The sequence below is a fragment of the Mobula hypostoma genome, chromosome 1 (assembly GCF_963921235.1).
Source record: "Mobula hypostoma chromosome 1, sMobHyp1.1, whole genome shotgun sequence".
Classification (NCBI taxonomy): Eukaryota; Metazoa; Chordata; class Chondrichthyes; order Myliobatiformes; family Myliobatidae; genus Mobula; species Mobula hypostoma.
Window position 1 is genome coordinate 27694218 of NC_086097.1, and position 14329 is coordinate 27708546.

The 14329-nt window shown below is 44.6% G+C and overlaps 2 protein-coding genes across 3 annotated transcripts in view; both read right to left on the minus strand.

Moving 5' to 3' along the window:
• The window catches only part of ttc7b (tetratricopeptide repeat domain 7B), a 477499-nt gene that overhangs the window by 388602 nt on the left and 74568 nt on the right, over window positions 1–14329 (minus strand). The gene's annotated exons all lie outside the window — the stretch shown is intronic.
• The window catches only part of LOC134344939 (uncharacterized), a 199510-nt gene continuing 190349 nt past the window's right edge, over window positions 5169–14329 (minus strand). The window contains exon 2 of the mRNA XM_063045077.1: window positions 5169–6313. The gene's annotated coding sequence lies outside the window, so the exon portion shown is untranslated. The remainder of the gene's footprint in view (window positions 6314–14329) is intronic.

Genomic DNA, 14329 nt, shown 5'->3' on the forward strand with positions numbered 1-14329 from the left:
AAGGGTGCATGTCTCTGGGAGCTGAATGTCCAAGGATACCCAGTGTATCAGAAGGATAGGCAGGTAGGCAGAGGGGGAGACGTGGCTTTATTGGTAAGAAATGATGTTAAATCATTAGAAAGAGGTGATATAGGATCGGAGGGTGCAGAATCTTTATGGGTTGAGCTAAGAAATCGCAGGGGTAAAAGGACCCTGAAGGCAGTTATATACTGGCCTCCTAACAGCTGCAGTGATGTGGACTACAAATTACAACAGGAAATAGAAAAGGCTTGTCAGAAGGGCAGTGTTATGGTAATTGTGGGGGATTTTAACATGCGAGTAGATTGGGAAAATCAGGTCGGCACTGGATCTCAAGAGAGAGAATTTGTAGAATGTCTGCGAGATGGCTTTTTAGGACAGCTTGTTGTTGAGCCCACTAGGGGATCAGCTGTACTGGATTGGCTATTGTGTAAAGAACCAGAGGTGATTAGAGAGATTGAGGTGAAGGAACCCTTGGGAGGCAGTGATCATAACATGATTGAGTTCACTGTGAAATTTGAGAAAGAGAAGCCGAAATCCGATGTGTCAGTATTTCAGTGGAGTAAAAGAAATTATAGTGGCATGAGAGAGGAACTGGCCAAAGTTGACTGGAAAGGGACACTAGTGGGAAGGACGGCAGAGCAGCAGTGGCTGGAGTTTATGCGAGAAGTGAGGAAGGTGCAAGACAGATATATTCCAAAAAAGAAGAAATTTTCGAATGGAAAAAGGATGCAACCGTGGCTGACAAGGTAAGTCAAAGCCAAAGTTAAAGCAAAGGAGAGGGCATACAAGGAAACAAAAATTAGTGGGAAGACAGAGGATTGGGAACTAAGAAGGTTATTAAGAGGGAAAAGATGAACTATGAAAGGAAGCTAGCAAATAATATCAAAGAGGATACTAAAAGCTTTTTCAAGTATATAAAGAGTAAAAGACAGGTGAGAGTAGATATAGGACCAATAGAAAATGATGCTGGAGAAATTGTAATGGGAGATAAGGAGATGGCGGAGGAACTGAACAAGTATTTTGCATCAATCTTCACTGAGGAAGACATCAGCAGTATACCGGACACTCGAGGGTGTCAGGGAAGAGAAGTGTGCGCATTCACAATTACGACAGAGAAAGTACTCAGGAAACTGAATAGTCTAAGGGTAGATAAATCTCCTGGACCAGATGGAATGCACCCTGGTGTTCTGAAGGAAATAGCTGTGGAGATTGCGGAGGCATTAGCAATGATCTTTCAAAAGTCGATAGATTCTGGCATGGTTCCGGAGGACTGGAAGATTGCAAATGTCACTCCGCTATTTAAGAAGGGGGCAAGGAAGCAAAAAGGAAATTATAGACCTGTTAGAGTGACATCGGTGGTTGGGAAGTTGTTGGATTCGATTGTCAAGGATGAGGTTACAGAGTACCTGAAGGCATATGACAAGATAGGCAGAACTCAGCATGGTTTCCTTAAAGGAAAATCCTGCCTGACAAACCTATTGCAATTTTTTGAGGAAATTACGTAGGCTAGACAAGGGAGATGCAGTGGATGTTGGATTTTCAGAAGACCTTTGAGAAGGTGCCACACATGAGGCTGCTTAACAAGATAAGAGCCCATGGAATTACAGGAAAGTTACATACGTGGATAGAGCGTTGGCTGATTGGCAGATAACAGAAAGTGGGAATAAAGGGATCCTATTCTGGTTGGCTGCCGGTTACCAGTGGTGTTCCACAGGGATCAGTGTTGGGGCTGCTTCTTTTTACATTGTACATCAATGATTTGGGTTATGGAATAGATGGCTTTGTGGCTAAGTTTGCTGATGATACAAAGATAGGTGGAGGTGCCGGTAGTGCTGAGGAAACAGAGAGTCTGCAGAGAGACTTGGATAGATTGGGAGAATGGGCAAAGAAGTGGCAAATGAAATACAATGTTGGAAAGTGTATGGTTATGCACTTTGGCAGAAGAAATAAATGGGCAGACTATTATTTAAATGGGGAGAGAATTCAAAGTTCTGAGATGCAACAGGATTTGGGAGTCCTCGTGCAGGATACCCTTAAGGTTAACTTCCAGGTTGAGTCAGTGGTGAAGAAGGCGAATGCAATGTTGGCATTCATTTCTAGTGGAATAGAGTATAGGAACAGGGATGTGATGTTGAGGCTCTATAAGGCACTGGTAAGACCTTACTTGGAGTACTGTGGGCAGTTTTGGGCTCCTTATTTAAGAAAGGATGTGCTGACGTTGGACAGGGTTCAGAGAAGATTCACTAGAATGATTCCAGGAATGAGAGGGTTAACATATGAGGAACATTTGTCTGCTCTTGGACTATATTCCTTGGAGTTTAGAAGAATGAGGGAAGACCTCATAGAAACATTTCGAATGTTGAAAGGCATGGACAGAGTGGATGTGGCAAAATTGTTTCCCATCGTGGGCGAGTCTAGTACGAGAGGGCATGACTTAAGGATTGAAGGGTGTCCATTTAGAACAGAGATGCGAAGAAATTTTTTTTAGCCAGAGGGTGGTGAATCTATGGAATTTGTTTCCACGGGCAGCAGTGGAGGCCAAGTCATTGGGTGTATTTAAGGCAGAGATTGATAGGTATCTGAGTAGCCAGGGCATCAAAAGTTACAGTGAGAAGGCAGGGGAGTGGGACTAAATGGGAGAATGGATCAGCTCATGATAAAATGGCGGAGCAGACTCAATGGGTCGAATGGCCGACTTCGGCTCCTTTGTCTTATGGTCTAAATTATCAGCACTGTCCTTAATATGCTGATCACAAAAAAAAAGAAAACCTGCAATTTCTGGAAATCCAAGCAACACACACAAAATCTGTCTAGCCTGCTGAGTTCCTCCAGCATTTTGTGTGTGCTGCCTTGATATGCTGTGCATCTTTTCTACTTCATTCCCCAAAACTAAGCCTTGTTGGATCCTTATGCTTTGCGATCCAGAGGTTCTTAGGAAGTCAAAAATGAGGCATAAAACTTATTGCTCACAGCTGTTTTATTAAGTATTACAGTAGCAACAAATGAACAAGAAAAGACAACGAGAAAACGATAGACGAAGGAAAAAGCAGTCGTGATTGTCTCATACTCAAACTGGAGATAAAGAAATTTCAGTGATAACAATTAACCTATAAAATCACCAGATTTAAGTGGCATGACGCCTACTACTGAAAACTAAGAACTTTCTAGAAAGATAAAGAAGGAACTGGAAAATTCACCGAAAAATTACATGTATAAAGGTGATTATATAACAATAGAAGCAAGCGTAAGAAAGTTAAACAACAAGAAAAAAATACAAGGAAATTAATAAGTCTATACCGCAATGCAACATCCTATTTCCATGCCCTCCTTTTTTTGGGCTTAAATATTGATTTAAAAATTGGTAAATTGGTTATTATTGTCACGGGGTACAATTGAAAAAAAGTTGTTTTGCAAGCTATTCATACAGATCATTTCATCACGTCAATACATTGAAGCAGATTTTAAAGTGTAGAATGATTAATGAAGTGATAAGTAGATCTGCAGAGAGCATCTTGCAATGAGCCGCTACACTCTAGCACCAGCCTTTATGAACACCTAGAATTCTTACCTTCTTTCTTTCTGGTTCTGCCTTAATTAATGCTCTGGCTGTTTAAATCTCAAATTATCCTTGCCTTATTGTATTGCACCTCAGAATCTTGCTGACATCTTCACTTCTATCAATTTTACTGTTTGTGGGCATTAGAGATCACAGAGTGGGCAATGATAATTAACTGTAAATCAAAAACAAAGAAAAGCAGAATATATTGGAAAGATATTCTGCAGATACTGGAAATCCAGAGCCACACGCAAAATGCTGGAGGAATTTAACAGGTCAGACAGCATCTATTGTGGGAACAAGCAGTCAACGTTTCTGGCCGAGACCCTCCATCAGGACAATATTGAAAATACTTAACAGCTCAGGCAGCATCTGTGTCAAAGAGTCATAGAACATTACAGCACAGGAACAGGCCATTTAGCGCACCTAGTCCATGCTGAACTGTTATTCTGCCTAGTCCCATTGACCCACACCTGGATCATAGCTCTCCAACGCCCCTCCTATCCATGTACTTATCTAAACTTCTCTTAAGTGTTGCAATCAAACCTGCATCCACTACTTCAACTGGCAACTCATTCCACAACCTCTGAGTGAAGAAGTTCCCCCTCAGGTCCTCCTTCACTCTTCACCCTAACTTATGACCTCTAGTTCTCGTCTTACCTAACCTTGGTGCAAAACGCCTGCTTGCAATTTTCTCTCTACTTTTTCAGTCTTATGGAGTTCCTGTAGGTAGGTGACAGGAACTGCACACAATGCTCCAATGTGTAAAGAGAAATGGATCAATGTTTCAGGTCAAAGACTTTTTGTCAGGAATGTGATTTTCCAAGTTTCATTCTTCAATTCAACCAATTTGTTTATCTTTTTAATATAATATCCTTGCAGTTGTAATTGTTTCCTTAACTAATATTGCTTTGCCTCCTCTTATTTTACCTCTCAATCCATCTCATCTGGATTAGCCATCACAGTTTTGTGGAAAATTGTGCAGTTCAGAACAACAAGCGAACTACACTTCTATTGCATTTCTCTGAGCCTCAGGACACCCCAATCTGCTTTACTAGGACATTTGGAATGTAATCACAATTGTGTGCTCAAGCAATAGATAACTGAGCCTGAAGATTTATTTCTTTAATGAAGTTGATTAAGGAATCAATAAGGGAGAACTTATCTGTGCTTCCTTGGTACAGTGGGACCACTGAACTCCATCTGAGGGGCTAAGAGAGGCTTAGTTTAATGCTTCTGAAAATTAAAACATAAACTGTAGATGTCTACTCCCAATTTACTACATCAGTAGATAAAATACTGTAGATGCTAGAATCTGAAATAAAAACAAAAAATACAGGAAGTATTCTGCAGGTCTGGAAATAGAAGCAGAGTTGACTTTTCTCACCCAAGGCCCTTGTCAGATCTTTGAACTGTTTTTAAAGAAATTGAAAGATTAGCTTTATTTGTCACATGTACATTGGACATACAGTGAAATGCATCATTTGCATCAATGAACAACACAGTGCAGTCATCAAGCGTCGACACATTTCTCATGCCAACATAACATGGATAATAATTACTAACCACTACCTGAATGTCTTTGGAAAGTGAAAGGAAACCGGAGCATCCGGAGGAAACCCAAGCAGTCCCAGGGAGAATATACAAACTGCTTACAGAGAGCGGCAAGAACTAAACCCCGATCACTGATTGCTGGTGCTGTAATAGCATTACACTAACTGCCATGCTACTGTAGCTGTTCCTCACCTTCCCCACCTTTGTGTGACAACATAGGGTCTCAGACCTGAGCTTTAAACCTGTTTCTTATGTTACGTACCCCGTAACTGGGTTGCCAAACCAGCAGAAATGGATCACTCAGTTGGAGTCTGGAGTACTAGAACTAAGAAAGTTTTATTAAAGAAACAAGCAACACATTAATCGAAAGGATAATAAATGCAACAGTTCAGCGATGATAAACGCACATGTGCACAGAATTAAGATAACAGCATCAATCAAGCTCTATCGTTGTCTAGGGGTAAATGACCAATTTCAAAATGACTCAAAGTTCAGTCCAGTTTAGTAGTTCAGTTCGCAGTAATCGTTGCCATGGCGGTGGACAATGTGGGGGAAGAGAGAGATAGAATAGGAACAACTCATCATTCAGAACGGCTTCACTCACAGACCAGCAGGATGGCTCACAAACAGCTTTTTGGGCGGGTCCTTGGTGATGTCACCTGAGGTCACCGACTGTGACCCCTCCTCCAGATCGGTCGATCCTCTGCAGTGAACCCGGCACCCAGGCAAGGGCGGACACACACCGGGTTCCCGCTGATCGTACCTTTCCACCCTTGTCGTTGTCTGGGACTTCTCACCCACTCGTGAGAAGCGCACCGCTTCCAGGGTCTCGTTACCTCGGGTGGCGTGTGTGTCTGTCTTAGCGAACCTGTCCCTTTTTATCCCCCTGCTGGGGTATCGCCTGTCCATCACTTCAAACAGTTCAGGCTTCAAAGGGGGGGGGGGAGCCGCTCCAGACAGCTCTTCCTCCCACATCCCTTCATTACACATCTCCAGACGCTGCTCCATTGTTCCTTATCTCTCCTTCCCCTGAGGGCAGGTGGCAGACCAACTGCTGATGCCACTGATGCTAGCCCAGGCCAGCAAACATCTTAATTTTATGTGTATTCTCGTAACACTTCCCCCCTTTAAGGATTTTTACCGGGAGGTAAAAATTACAAACATGACTACATTATCTGATACCTACACAATATACATCTTTAACAGTTATTTAGCTAATACAGAGAATTTGAAGCTGTCAACACCTTGACAGACAGTCATCACATTTTCTGTTCCTTTTACACGTGTTATTAATAATCCCTTAGACCAGGCTCCAACTCAGCAAACTTCATAGTGGCCAAAAACACTGATGAATTGCGACCAATGTAACCTCTCATTTGGTTTTGTCCCGGACCACAACAACAAGGGTCGTCCCATTCCGACTCAATTTTCCCTCGCAAGGGCTTAGTAGGAGGGGGACGGGTATTGACCGCAGAGTTATTGCAAAACTTCCTGCAGTACCCCACCATCTCCAAAAGCCTTCTGAGGGCCCTCCTGTCTGTCGGGGTTGGGAGGTCAGCGATAGCCTGCACTGTAGCTTGCATCACTGCCAGCTGCCCCTGTGTCACCACAATTCCCAGGTAAGTGACATTCGTGTGGCCGAATTCATTTTTTTCAAGGTTCACTATCAAGCTGGCTTCAGACAGCCGTGTTAAATTGCCAATACACACCTCTGTGTTCATCAGCCCTTTAGTCACTGAATTACTCAAAAAATATGGGTGTTGTTTACTTGGCCGCCCTATTGTAACAGACATAACCCAACGTCCCAGTTCTTTGCATTTCCTCGGGACAATCAAACACATGGGTGCGAGTCGTTTAATTACTCCTTCGGGGATTAAGGGAGAGACCTTATCAGTAGACCTGGCCAAAACAATAGCCTTCTCCCATCTGACCGATCCCATCCTAATCTTTTCAAAATGGTTTTTTCCTCTTATCAGGGGGCCTCTAGCTTCATTGATTTCCACGCTAACACCGACTAGGTTTGTTAGCATATCAAAAGCCGGTGACCGTCTCAGTTCGCGTCGGTCATGATCAATAACATTCTTCCCCCTGGGCAGCCGGTAAATCTCTTTCATGATTCCACCAACTGTTTCCTCCAGCACCGCAAAATGTCCACCGGGGGGTACCTCGTAGGCCATGTTAAAAACCTCATCCCCATAACTCTTTTGCACCACCCCCCATTCCTCATCTGCGGGTACTGTACTTGATTTCCCTTTCTTCCTTAGCACTTCCTCATCCGCACAATAGCCTACTAGTTCCCTTGTCAAGGCTGTGTCAGAGAGAGCGGTCTCGGCAAAAACCATCAGCCCCTCGTCTCGCTCCTGCGTCTGCACAAATTCTTTCCCGGCTACTGCTACGTCCGTCCCAGCTCCCTCACTACCTCTTATCTCACTACACCCTGTCTCATACAAGGTTGGCAGAAATGTTTCAGCCAAATTCACCATCGCGGGCGGGGCCTCCATGCTGGCAGGCTGACCCGTCAATCTCACAACTGGGAACACGATTCCTCCGGCGATGTCATTACCGAGCAACACTTCCACGTCTTTCATCGGTAATTCGGACCTCACCCCGATCGTGACTAGTCCAGAGACCAGGTTGCTCTGTAAATGTATCTGGTGCAAAGGGACTGACTCTGTCCCTTCCCCAACACCTTTGACCTCTACCTCCCCAGTCTGGGTCTCTGAGCTAAACTCTAATACACTCTTCAGTATTAGTGACTGACACGCTCCCGTGTCTCTCCAGATCCGCACTGGAACTGGTTTTAACCTCTCCTTCACTGACACCAATCCGGCCGAGATAAACCTCTCGCGCCCTTCCTGGACTTTTTCAGACCTGTCCTTCCCTAGCGGTTCGCTTAACAGCTCAATACAGCCATTCCAAATTTCCGCTTTTCCTTTCCCCGTCTCCTTCCTTGGGGCAAAGCACCTGGACGCAAAGTGTCCGACTTTCCCACAATTATAACAGACGACCCCAGGAGACTTCCTACCAGACTGCTCCCGGTCTACCTTATCCTTTTCACTAGTCCCCGGCTTACTTTCTGACTTTTCCGGTGGACTCTCCCCGCCGTCCTGACTACCCTTCTGGTAGCCTTTACTCGGGGCAACCTTCATTTTATGCGTCAACGCATACTCATCCGCTAACTTAGCAGTTGCGGCTAACGTGGCTGCCTCTTTCTCATCGAGGTAGGGTCTCATACCCTCAGGGACACAACCTTTAAACTGCTCAATCCGAACCAGTTGCAGCAGTCTGTCATAATCCCCCTCTACCCCTTTCGAGGCGCACCAACGCTCACAATATGTTTGCATCTCACGAGCAAACTCCAAATACGTGCGGTCCCACCGCTTCCTCGCATTCCGGAACCTCTGACGGTATGCCTCCGGGACCAACTCATAAATCCTGAGGATGGCCTCCTTCACCACCTCATACTTCTGGGCATCTTCCGGGGATAAAGCGGAGTAAGCTTGTTGGGCCTTCCCTTTCAGTACACTCTGAAGTAAGACAACCCACTTATCCCTCGGCCATTCCTGACTTATGGCCACTTTTTCGAAATGGAGAAAGTACCGATCCACATCGGTATCGTCAAATGGGGGAACCAGCCTAACCTCCTGGGTCGCCCGGAACCCTCCACCTTGGTTCGGCACGAGCCCCTGCTCGGCCCTTATCTTTAACTTCTCCAGCTCAAATTCCCTTTCCCTCTGTTTCTCCTCTCTCTCCAACTGTCTGTCCCTCTCTCTCTCTTCTCTCTCCAACTGTCTGTCCCTCTCTCTCTCTTCTCTCTCCAACTGTCTTTCTCTCTCTTGCCTTTCTACCTCTTTCTCTCTCTCCCGCCTTTCTAACTCTCTCTCTTTCTCCTGCCTTTCTAACTCTCTCTCTTTCTCCTGCCTTTCTAACTCTCTCTCTTTCTCCTGCCTTTCTAACTCTCTCTCTTTCTCCTGCCTTTCTAACTGCCGTACCCGGAACTCGTGCTCGAGTCTCAGTTTTTCAAGCTGTACCTGTACCGCGTCTCCAGCAGGTTTTTCAATAGACACCTCCCCCAGCTCACCTTGGGGAAACACACCTTTAGATACATAGTGCTCTACAATAGCTCTGTGTATCTCCTCTCTCCTCGTCGTCGACTTCACCTTAGCAAGATTCACCCGTTTTGCCACAGCTATCAATTCCGATTTCCTGGCATCCTCTAATGCCTCCAAGGTCGGCGCCTTTATAAATTCCTCAACCTCCATTTCTGCTGTTTGTCTTTTCTTTCTTTCGGGAATTTTAACCCAATCAATTTACTCCGTCCCAAATTTAGCGTTCAAAATCGCGGACGAGAACCCCACTTATGTTACGTACCCCGTAACTGGGTTGCCAAACCAGCAGAAATGGATCACTCAGTTGGAGTCTGGAGTACTAGAACTAAGAAAGTTTTATTAAAGAAACAAGCAACACATTAATCGAAAGGATAATAAATGCAACAGTTCAGCGATGATAAACGCACATGTGCACAGAATTAAGATAACAGCATCAATCAAGCTCTATCGTTGTCTAGGGGTAAATGACCAATTTCAAAATGACTCAAAGTTCAGTCCAGTTTAGTAGTTCAGTTCGCAGTAATCGTTGCCATGGCGGTGGACAATGTGGGGGAAGAGAGAGATAGAATAGGAACAACTCATCATTCAGAACGGCTTCACTCACAGACCAGCAAGATGGCTCACAGACCAGCGAGATGGCTCACAAACAGCTTTTTGGGCGGGTCCTTGGTGATGTCACCTGAGGTCACCGACTGTGACCCCTCCTCCAGATGCGGTCGATCCTCTGCAGTGAACCCGGCACCCAGGCAAGGGCGGACACACACCGGGTTCCCGCTGATCGTACCTTTCCACCCTTGTCGTTGTCTGGGACTTCTCACCCACTCGTGAGAAGCGCACCGCTTCCAGGGTCTCGTTACCTCGGGTGGCATGTGTGTCTGTCTTAGCGAACCTGTCCCTTTTTATCCCCCTGCTGGGGTATCGCCTGTCCATCACTTCAAACAGTTCAGGCTTCAAAGGGGGGGGAGCCGCTCCAGACAGCTCTTCCTCCCACATCCCTTCATTACACATCTCCAGACGCTGCTCCATTGTTCCTTATCTCTCCTTCCCCTGAGGGCAGGTGGCAGACCAACTGCTGATGCCACTGATGCTAGCCCAGGCCAGCAAACATCTTAATTTTATGTGTATTCTCGTAACACTCTTAACAGAGATGCTGCCTCGTCACATTTGAGCTATGGTAAATCTCTGTCGGCGTAAGAAATTCACCATCATTGAAGGGAAGAATGGCATTGGCAGGGAAATATCAGGAAGGAAGGTAGCCATACAAAGAGCTGATTACTGATTACGTGAGGAAGAAGCCAGGGGTCCATGAGCCAGTCCTCATCGGGGGTAGGAGATGGAGAGAGTCAGCAGCTTTAAATTCCTTAACGTTATCATAATAGAGGTTCTATCCTGGGATCAGCATTTAAGTGCCATCACAAAGAAGTCAAGAAAGCACAACTACTTTCTTGAAGTTTACATAGATTCAGCATGTCATCTAAAACTTTGACAAACTTCTATAGACATACAGTGGAGAGTATCCTGTCTGGTTGTATAATGGCCTGATATGGAAACACCAATCCATTTCCAGGAATGGAAATGTCCACAGAAAATGCTGGATACAGCCTAGGCCAGGGGTTCCCAAGCTTTATTATGCCAGGCCCTACCATTAACTAAGGAGGCTGTGGACTCCAGGTTGGGAATCCCTGGCCTAGATCATCACAGGCAGAGCCCTCTCCACCATTGAGCACATATACAAGGAGCACTGCCATAAAAAAAGCAGCATCCATTATCAAAGACCCTCACCATCTCAATTCTTTTTCGCTAATACCATCAGGCGGGAGGTACAGAAGCCCATACCATCAGGCCAGGAACCCTATAACCATTAGTTTCCTGAAAGGGCATGGATAACTTCACTCAAGCTACACTCATTTTCAAAGACATTTTATAACTCACATCCTCAGCATTAATATTTTTATTTGCACATTGGTTATTTGTCAGCCTTTGTTTAAGCATATATTTTTATTACTTCTATTAAATTTCTTTATTTTCCTACTTTGAGAGGCTGGTCAAGGACTACATCTGCCACATGCTACCACCCACACTGGACCCCCTACAATTCACTACTGACACAACCAATTGATAGATGACACAATAGCCACAGTTCTACACACCGTCCTTACACATCTCGAGAAGAAGGATGTTTATGTGAGAATGCTGTTCTTGGACTACAGTTCAGCATTCAACACCATAATTCCCTCCGGGCTCGACAAGAAGCTCAGAGACCTTAGCCTTCAGCCTACCTTGTGCAGCTGGATCCTGTACTTCATGTCAGATTGCCAGCAGGTGTTAAGAGTGGGCTCCCTCACCTCTGCCCCTCTGACCCTCAACAGAGGTACCCCTCAGGGCTGTCCTAAGCCCCCTCCTTTACTCTCTGTATACCCATGATTGTGTCACCTCAGCTCCAATCTGCTAATTAAATTTGCTGATGATACTTACTACATTGATTGGCATAATCTCAAATAATAATGAGGCAGCATACAGAGAAGAGGCCTCCCTCAATATCGCAAAAACAAAGGAGCTGATTGTGGACTACAGGAGGAATGGAGACAGGTTAACCCCTATTGACATCAATGGATCTGGGGTTGAGAGGGTGAACAGCTTTAAGTCCCTCTGCATACACATCATCGAGAATCACACGTAGTCTGCACATACCGGCTGTGTGGTGAAAAAGCACAACAGCAACTCTTTCACCTCAGATGGTTGAAGAAGTTTAGTACGGGCCCCCAAATCCTAAAAACTATCCACAGGGTCACAATTGAGAGCATCCTGACTGGCTGAATCACTACCTAGTATGAGAACTGTACTTCCCTCAATCGCAGGACTCTGCAGAGAGTGGTGTGAACAGCCCAGCGCATCTGTAGATGTGAACTCCCACTATCCAGGACAGTTACAAAGACAGGTGTGTAAAAAGGGTCCAAAGGATCATTAGGGATCCAAGTTACCCCAACCACAAACTGTTCCAGCTGCTACCATCCGGGAAACGGTATCACAGCATAAAAGACAGGACCAACAGACACTGGGACAGCTCCTTCCACCAGGCCATCAGACTGATTAATTCCTGCTGATACAATTGTATTTCTATGCTATATTGCCTGTCCTGTTGTACATACTATTAATTATAAATTACCATAGATTGCACATTTAGATGGAGATATAACGTAAAGATTTTTACCCCTCATGCATCTGAAGGATGGAAGTAATAAAGTCAATTCAATTAAATGCATGTAAGAAAATGAATCTCAAAGTAGTATATGATAACATATATGTATTTTGATAATAAATTTTACTTTGACCTTTGACTTTGACTATCCGAAGCCATACAGAAAGTGATTATATGAGTTCAGATGATGTAGCCAGGAAGAAATATACCAACAAAGACCAGGAGAAAAATAAATAGAGAGAGGACCTTGGATTCTAAGTAGGTAACTAACAGAGAGAGGCAAGCAAAGTACACATTGCCAGAGCTGTACAAATATAACCTTGCAGAGGTGACCAAAGTTCATCTGAGGGCAATGCAGAAGAAATTAAAAGAATATATCAACTATATTGAATCCTACAATAAAGAGGAGTGAGAATCAGAATTATCTGGTTGTACTGTATATTTGAGCAGCTTTGGATCCGCGGCTGTTTACAATATACATTAATGATTTAGATGAAGGGATTAAAAGTAACATTAGCAAATTTGCAGATGACACAACGCTGGGTGGCAGTGTGAAATATGAGGAGGATGTTATGAGAATGCAGGGTGACTTGGACAGGCTGGGTGAGTGGGCGGATGCATGGCAGATGCAGTTTAATATGGATAAGTGTGAGGTTATCCACTTTGGTGGTAAGAACAGGAAGGCAGATTATTATCTAAATGGAGTCAAGTTAGGAAAAGCGGAAGTACAACGAGATCTAGGTGTTCTTGTACATCAGTCACTGAAAGCATGCAGGTACAGCAGGTAGTGAAGAAAGCTAATGGCATGCTGGCCTTCATAACAAGGGGAATTGGGTATAGGAGCAAAGAGGTCCTTCTGCAGCTGTACAGGACTCTGATGAGACCACACCTGGAGTATTGTGTGCAGCTTTGGTCTCCAAATTTGAGGAAGGACATTCTTGCTATTGAGGGAGTGCAGCGTAGGTTCACAAGGTTAATCCCCGGGATGGCGGGACTGTCATATGTTGAAAGATTGGAGTGACTGGGCTTGTATACACTGGAATTTAGAAGGATGAGAGGGGATCTGATTGAAACATATAAGATTATTAAGGGATTGGACACGCTGGAGGCAGGAAGCACGTTCCCGCTGATGGGTGAGTCCAGAACCAGAGGCCACAGTTTAAGAATAAGGGGTAGGCCATTTAGAACAGAGTTGAGGAAAAACTTTTTCACCCAGTGAGTGGTGGATATGTGGAATGCTCTGCCCCAGAAGGCAGTGGAGGCCAAGTCCCTGAATGTTTTCAAGAAAGAGATGGATAGAGCTCTTAAAGATAGCGGAATCAAAGGTTATGGGGATAAGGCAGGAACTGGATACTGATTGTGGATGATCAGCCATGAATGGCAGTGCTGGCTCGAAGGGCCGAATGACCTACTCCTGCACCTATTGTCTATATCTAAAAAAGGATATGCATGCAATGGAGAAGGTGCAGAGGAGGTTCACGAGAATTATTCCAAGAATGAAAGGGTTAATATATTAAGCGTTTAGAAGAATGGGGGAGGGGGATTCTCATTAAGACCTACTGTGAACCTGCAAAGGATGTTTCCATCAATGGGAGAGTCTCAGAATAGAAGGACATCCCTTAGAACAGAAATGAGAAATTTCTTTAGCCAGAGGGTTCTGAATTTATGGAATTCATTGCCACAGACCCCTGTGGAGACCGTCATTGAGTAGTTTTAAAGTGGTGGTTGATAAGGGCGTCAAAATTTATGGGGAGAAGACAGGAGAATGGGGTGTCGAGGAAAAATAAATCAGCCATGAATGAATGGTGGAGCAGACTTGAGCCGAATGGCTTAATTTTGTTCCTATAACTTATGGTCTCATGGCTTCCTTACACTATTTTTCCTTAAATA